The following is a 7,113-nucleotide window of genomic DNA, read 5'->3' as shown; positions in this document are numbered from 1 at the left end:
AGAAGAAGAAGAAGAAGAAGAAGAAGAAGAAGAAGAAGAAGAAGAAGAAGAAGAAGAAGAAGAAGAGGGGGAGGGGGAAGGAGGAAGGAGGGGAAGGGGAGGGGGAGGAGAAGGAGGGGAGGAGGGGGAGAAGGAGGGAGGAGGGCAGCAGAGGGGGTGAGACTCTGTGAGAAGAGAGATGTACTGCCCTTGCAAAGGGCAGTATTCTGGGTCCTAGCACCTATATTGTGTGGTTCACAACTGCCTGTGAAGCAAGCTTCAGGGATCTGATGCCTCTGGCCTCTGCAGGTACCCATATAGGCACACAGACACACACACACACACAGACACACACACACACACAGACACACACACTTAAAAATAGATTTTTTTTCATTGTTAAATTAAAAAATAATGTTGAGAGTGATTGAAGAAGAAACTAAATAGATACCCACCTCTGACCGCTACATGTTACATGCATGAACACACATGCACTCTTAGTTCACACACACACACACACACACACACACACACACACACGAGGCTTCTCTTCATCCTTCAACAATATAGTCTTAAGGCCCAGAGAGCAGGCGTGGGCCAGATGGAGGTACCCCACATTGCCTCGGTCCCCCAGGCCTCTGGCAGCCTGGCATGGCAGCCTCTGCTCTTCTGGCACCTTGGGCACTCAGCCCCTTCCTCCTGTAGGAAGCGTCAGGAGGGTTAATTATTTCTCCGAGCTGACTCAGACAACATTTTGCCTGCCAAAGAATTTTGTTAGCTAAGAGCACCACTGAACAGTTCTTCCGTGATTCCTGCCTGGTGAGGGAACCTCGGCAAGTCCTGTCACGGAGGGGGAGGAAGGGGAAGGGGAGGAGGGGTGGAGAAGGAGGCTCATAGGCCTGTGGCTTTGGGGTGGGGTCCAATCGGACCCCCCAAGGGCTGGGCTGGTTGCCAGGAAGGAGTTGAGGGAGTCGTTGCTGAGTAGCGCCTCCCACGGGGTGTGTGAGAAGCCAGCTCCAGATCACTCTCAACAACCAGGCTGCCTTTCAGCCAGTCCCTGTGGGGCCAGCCCTCCTCGCCTTTCATTTCGGTGATTGGAGATTGTATCCCTGAATAGAGCTTAATGTCCTTTGGAAATTATCTGTTCTCTCTCTTTTTTTTTTTTACTTTCAAAAATGTCTCCTGTTTTCTGCATTTGTCCATTGTCACTGTGTCCCTAACTGCTGGAGGTGGATAATAGGACATCAGAGGAGAGACACAGACTCTGAGGTCAACCATGGGACGTGGGAAGGAAGGAGGATGCAAGTAAGGCTCTAGGGGCTGGAGGCAGGGACTCAAGTCTTCCCCAGGGTGGGCTGGCCCACGGTAAGCCAGGGAGAGTGGGCTGCAGGGAGTGGGCGGGGCAGCAGGAAGGTGGGCGGGGCTGCACACGGGAAACCTGGGCGCCGCAACCAGAGGCTAATCAAGAGAGAAAAGAAGCAGAGCTGAGGCAGGAGCACAATAGAGACCAGGGCATCCGTTAGCTTCAGTCTTCCCTCTAACCAAGGCACCTGACCCTGAGTGAGATCAAGGATCAGTTAGCTTCAATCTACTGTCCAACTGAGCAAGGCACCTGACCCTAAGTAAGGTGTTATGCATAGAGAAGGCTGCACCACGCCCCAGCCCCTGCTGCCCCACGCCCAGCTGACCTGCACAGCGTACCTAGCTTCCTGCTGCTGGGCCACAAGCGTTACCGTCACACTGAAAGAACACTGTATATGGTGGGAACTGGGAGTTTGTATGCTAATTAGACTAGTCAGTTCCATCTCCTGGTAGACAAGAGACTTTGCTGTAAATACATAGCTGCAATTCTACCTGAAGACTCCCCAGCCCACCACAAACAACACAATTTTGGCTTGTAAGGTGACCACAAATTCTAGAATAACTATCACACAGAAGGAAGTACTTTAGACATTGTAATCATGGTTGCCTAATGATGAATTCTAAGAAAGGCCTCCTTAAGTGATACTGTTACACAAACATCACAAAGCACCCCTAAACAAACTGAGATAGTGGCCACCCCTGTAGGACACAGAGTCTCAAGGGGACTCAGTTTACAGACCAGAACATTGTTACATACACCTGACTGTGTGCCATTTAATTCTTCAGTAACCCCATGATCTATTTAGCACTGAGTGTTGAGAGTTCATGAGGCTATAGGATTGTAGGGCAGAGGGCTAAGAAAACCAGGCCTGTCTGGGCTATAGCAATAGCAGGGTGAGGCATCCACTTTGGGCTGGGCATAGTCTTGATGGGATGAAGGAGTCCTCTGGTTCCAAGGTCAGGGCTTGCCTAATGCTCCATTTGCTACAAATCTGGGGCCTACAGTCTAGCTGAAGCCCATAGACATGCTCAAGTACATTTCCTAAGCCTTCTTGTGTCATCTTCTCTGTGCTAGAACCTTCCTCCAAGAAAGTGTCATTCTTTGACGTGCTAGGTATTTGACTGAAAGCTGACTGACATAGACGCTGGGGCTACAGAAGAAAATAGATTAGACTCCCCACTGGAAGGAACCCGAATTCCAGCTAGCATGTAGACCAGTTATGGCTGACTTGGTAAGTCAGATCCATATCAGAGAACATGGGTAGGTGAGCGTAGCTAAGCTTCCTAAGCTGTGGGCTGTGACAAGCAGACAGACTGACTGTACCACCACCAGAATTGCCATCACCAGAGTTGTCACCCTCTGGCCCTGGCTGCTGTCATGACTTGGCAACTGTGCCTCTTCTCCAGCTGTAGTTTTCATGACTTTGCCAAAAGATCTGACATTGAGACCAAGATCTACCAAATAGGAAAAAAAAAAAGAAAGAAAGAAAGAAAATCAACCAACCAACCAACCCTCCAAGCAAGAATGAAGGCTTGGCTTTTAAAATTTGTTTGTAGACAGGCAGTGGTGGTACACGCCTTTAATCCCAGCACTTGGGAGACAGAGGCAGGTGGATTTCTGAGTTCAAGGCCAGCCTGGTCTACAGAGTGAGTTCTGGGACAGCCAGGGCTACACAGAGAAACACTGATTTGTAAAAAACCAACAGCCATGTCTGGTGGTGTAGGGCTGCCTATAATTCCAGCTACTTGGGAAGCTAAAGCTGGAAGATTGAGTTCAAGGCCATGCTGGACTTCCTGAGACCTTCTTGTCCTTGGTTTTGACTATAATTTTTTTCAGACACAGGTCTAGTGTCTTTGCTAGTGTGTACAAAAAGGAAACCCTTATTCGTTCCCTGAAATACCTTATTTATTTATTTTACGTATGTGAGTGCATTGTAGCTGTGAGCCTTCATGTGGTTGTTGGGAATTGAATTTAGGATCTCTGCTCGCTCTGGTCAGCCCCGCTTACTCTGGCCCAAAGATTTATTTATTATTATGAATAAGTACCCTGTTGCTGTCTTCAGACACACCAGAAGAGGGCATCAGATCTCATTATGGGTGTTTGTGAGCCATCATGTGGTTGCTGGGATTTGAACTCAGGACCTTCAAAAGAGCAGTCAGTGCTCTTTCCCACTGAGCCATCTCCCCCTTTGCCCCCCACCTCCAAGTACCTTTTATGCTAAGCTAGTTTGAGTCCTTTCTGTTCCTTCTACACAGTCTCCAATCTAAACAAAAACAGAGTCTTAGAAGGAGCAGAAGCAGCAGGCTTCCAGTTGCCTGGATAGAACCCAATCAGGAAGGGACAAAGTCAGACTGGTTCCCTAGAGACAGTCGCCAGGGACGCTCCCCTGCCCAGAACCTCTCTCTGCCAAGGTCAAGGCCTAGGACCGCACACTGAATGTGTGCATCTACCTGAGTAGAAGCATAGTGAGACATTTCCCCAGTCCTAGTCTTTGTACAGGAGCCGACTTTCCAGTCCATGCAGGCTCTGTTTCTTGCTTTAGATGCGAGGGTGGAACAGCGACTGTGGCAAACAGCAAAGAAGGAAAAAGATGACCTGGCTTCTAACCTGAGGGTATTGATCACTGCGAGCTCAGCAGGAATCGGCTTCCGGGGCACATTCTGCAGACATCTTAGTCCACTAAAAGGAATCTCATATTAGCTGCAGAAAGGTCATCTGGCTCTCTTGACTACAGTCTCAGCTGGTCCCAACTTGCCCTACAGACTCCCATTTGCAGGGTAGCCTCCAGTAAAGATGTCTACTAGGGCCCTTCCTTAACAGCACATATCTTACTAATTGCTCAGAAAGCGTCATGTATCCAGACTTCCCCGGCTCACAAAGCTGTTCCGTACCCGGTCGTTAGCAAAGTGAATTCAAGCTTTAATTCGACACTGTCTACAAATCTTTCCACGTAAGCTTCTCCAGAAGAGGCTGTAACTCGTGCTTCAGCATGCTACAAAGCACTTAGGAATGTGTGTTCAGGAGACAGAACAAACAAGGCTCAGGTGACCCTGACTGGCTAGTAATTCCAGGTGCCGCTATTGAATAGGACCCATTTAGGAGTAAGTTAAACTTTATACAAGGCCGGGCACGGTGATGCATACCTTTAATCCCAACATGGGAGGCAGAGGCCGATGGATCTGAATTTGAGACCAGCTCGGTCTATGTAGTGAGTTCCAGGACAACCAGGACTACAGAGAGAGACCCTATCTCAAAACACCAAGAATAAAATAAAAAATAAAAGTTATGCGAGAGAAAGCAAGGATGTGTTCTCTCGACCATAAGAATTCCAGAGCAAGAAAGTCGCCTCTGCTCCCCACCCCCACCCCCAGCTCCATCCTCCGCTCTAGATTCCTCTCCACCCCCACCCATTACCTCATGACCCAGGAGGGCTGAGGTACATCAGTCATCAAGTCTTCATTCCTAGCAGCAGGATGAGGAAGAGGGTCCCACCGGCTATAAAAGGGTGATCCGCGCGTCTGAGTCAGCTCGGCTAAGTAAACGTCTTGAAAGTTCCATCATAGCCCTTTGTAACTCAGCAGCCACGAAGGCGTGAAGCAGAGTCCTTAGCTGGGCATCATGATCTTGATGAAGTTAAGCTTAAACAGGAAGAGCAGAACAGATGTCACTCAGAATCCTGAAATCTCTGTCCATGTCCCTAAACTAAACCTGACAGGAAGTGTGTGTGTATGCTTAAGAATGTGGGAGTGCACACACACACACACACACACACATCTACACACACACCACACACACATCTACACACACATATAAATGTGTGCATGCACACACACACACATACACATTGGCACACATACACAGACACACATATACAAGAACACACTTGTGTGTTTTCTAAGTTAAAAGTCAGCAGATCTGTACAGGCTACCCTCTTTGCTCTTCTTCCTCTCAGATTCCCTGGATGCAGGGGTAGTAGCCAAAGCATTCTTCTCCATGGAGAGTGACAAAAAGTTATAAGCAGGTCCTCTCCCTCCCTCCATCTCTCATTTGTATTCACAGGACGGGACCAGATAGACTTCAGCCTAGACAGAGTACGATAGCTAGCGAGCAGGCATCTGTCACAGGGCCGGGCGCTTTGTACCAGGATGGTGCTTTTGGTGTATGGTGCATGGTGCTGACCATGGTCGAGGGTTACGACCATGACCGTGGTCGAGGGTCATGCAGTGCCTTGAGGGCCCTGGCAGCCTGGATGCCCTGCACTTCTGATCAGTCCCTGTAGGCTCAGAACCCTCTCGGGTGACCTGCAGGTTTGTGTGCCAGTTTTTAGAGCCAGGTGAGAGAAGAGAGACACCCCACTCCCTCCACCCTTACCTCTCCCCCCTGCCAAGGCTGAGAGGCCCCCATAGCCACACTGCAGCATTTTTCCTGTGGTTGTGGGAACCCCACCTGCCTTGCATTCCCTGGTTAGTGCCTTCCCACACTGCAGGTCGCTCTTCTGTTCCATTGGAAGTCTGTAAATGTAGGCCAAGTGCGATAAGGAGGGGTGGGGGAGTGGCAGGGGCCTGGCCTTTGTTTTCTCCTGCCTCTTGTTTAACTCTGCTGACTTGTTTAACTCTCCCTGGGTCTATTTCCTTAGGTAAAAAAGGAATGGTAATCACAGCTGCCTCCAAAAGTGGGTGGCTTAGAGGATTACAGTAGCTACAGCAGGAGACAGCGCTTACCTCTGAGACTCAGCACAATACGTCCTCACTAAAGACAGTTAGGTCTACATCGGAGAAAACAAAATGAAGACAGATAGCAGCTCCCATTGTGCACACTGGACCCCTGAACAAAACCTCTTCTGACATTAGAGAAATCTGCAACCCTGGCATCTTGGATGGTGTCCCAGGCAGGGATGGGCACTTACTGCCCCATGCCAGCCCTAGGCAGAGACAGCTGGGGCCCCAGAGGACCCAGGCCACTCCCCATCGGAAGGCTGCAGGCCTGGCTCAGGGAGCTGATTCACATTTTGTCCTGGGAACACTGCACTTGGAAAAACATTATTGATTCTGCGGCTCAGGCTAAGGAGGAAGAAGGACTGAATTCCATTACCTAAAGCATTTATGTGGCCCGTCTGCTCTATTTAAAGAGGCACTCGGCAATCGTTTTCATTACTGTCTCTTCTGAAAACAGTCACATCCCCGGTTTTACAAAGGCAGAAGGAGCTGGCTCAAGAACACGTGGCCAAATAGCAAAAGTTAGAGATCATGGCCCTTAAGTTCCATGCAGATTGTCTCACCAGCCTGCTCTCCCCGAGGGCCTGCAAGGCCCTCTCCTGCTTACAGATAAGTCACCGAACAGTCACCAGGGAAGTGCAGACCTTTATGCTAGGCGACATAACCTTGTTTCCTTCAGCTTAGGACCACGGGTGGACTGAAACTGTTCAACTAAATCTTGAAAGATCCTGGTGCCAGCCAGTCCTCAAGGAGGCTGTTCAGACTTTTTCCAGGATCTGTGTCACAATGCAGAGCTCTGGACATGGGACTTGGGGTGTGTAGGGAACAGCGAACTGACCAGCGAACAGTATCCTCCGTATTCAACTGTGGCAGAGTATGACCCCATGGATTTGAGGGAGGAGGAGGTCAGGACTTAAACTGGAAACAAAGCCCTGGTCTAGGCAGTCACTGTGCCTCATCTTTTTTTTTTTTTTTTTTTTTTTTTTTGGTTTTTTGAGACAGGGTTTCTCTGTACAGCCCTGGCTGTCCTGGAACTCACTTTGTAGACCAGGCTGG

Source organism: Mus caroli, chromosome 1 (genome assembly GCF_900094665.2).
Source record: "Mus caroli chromosome 1, CAROLI_EIJ_v1.1, whole genome shotgun sequence".
In the NCBI taxonomy this organism is placed as follows: Eukaryota; Metazoa; Chordata; class Mammalia; order Rodentia; family Muridae; genus Mus; species Mus caroli.
The sequence above is the reverse complement of the archived record's forward strand: the minus strand, read 5'-3'. Positions refer to the sequence as shown.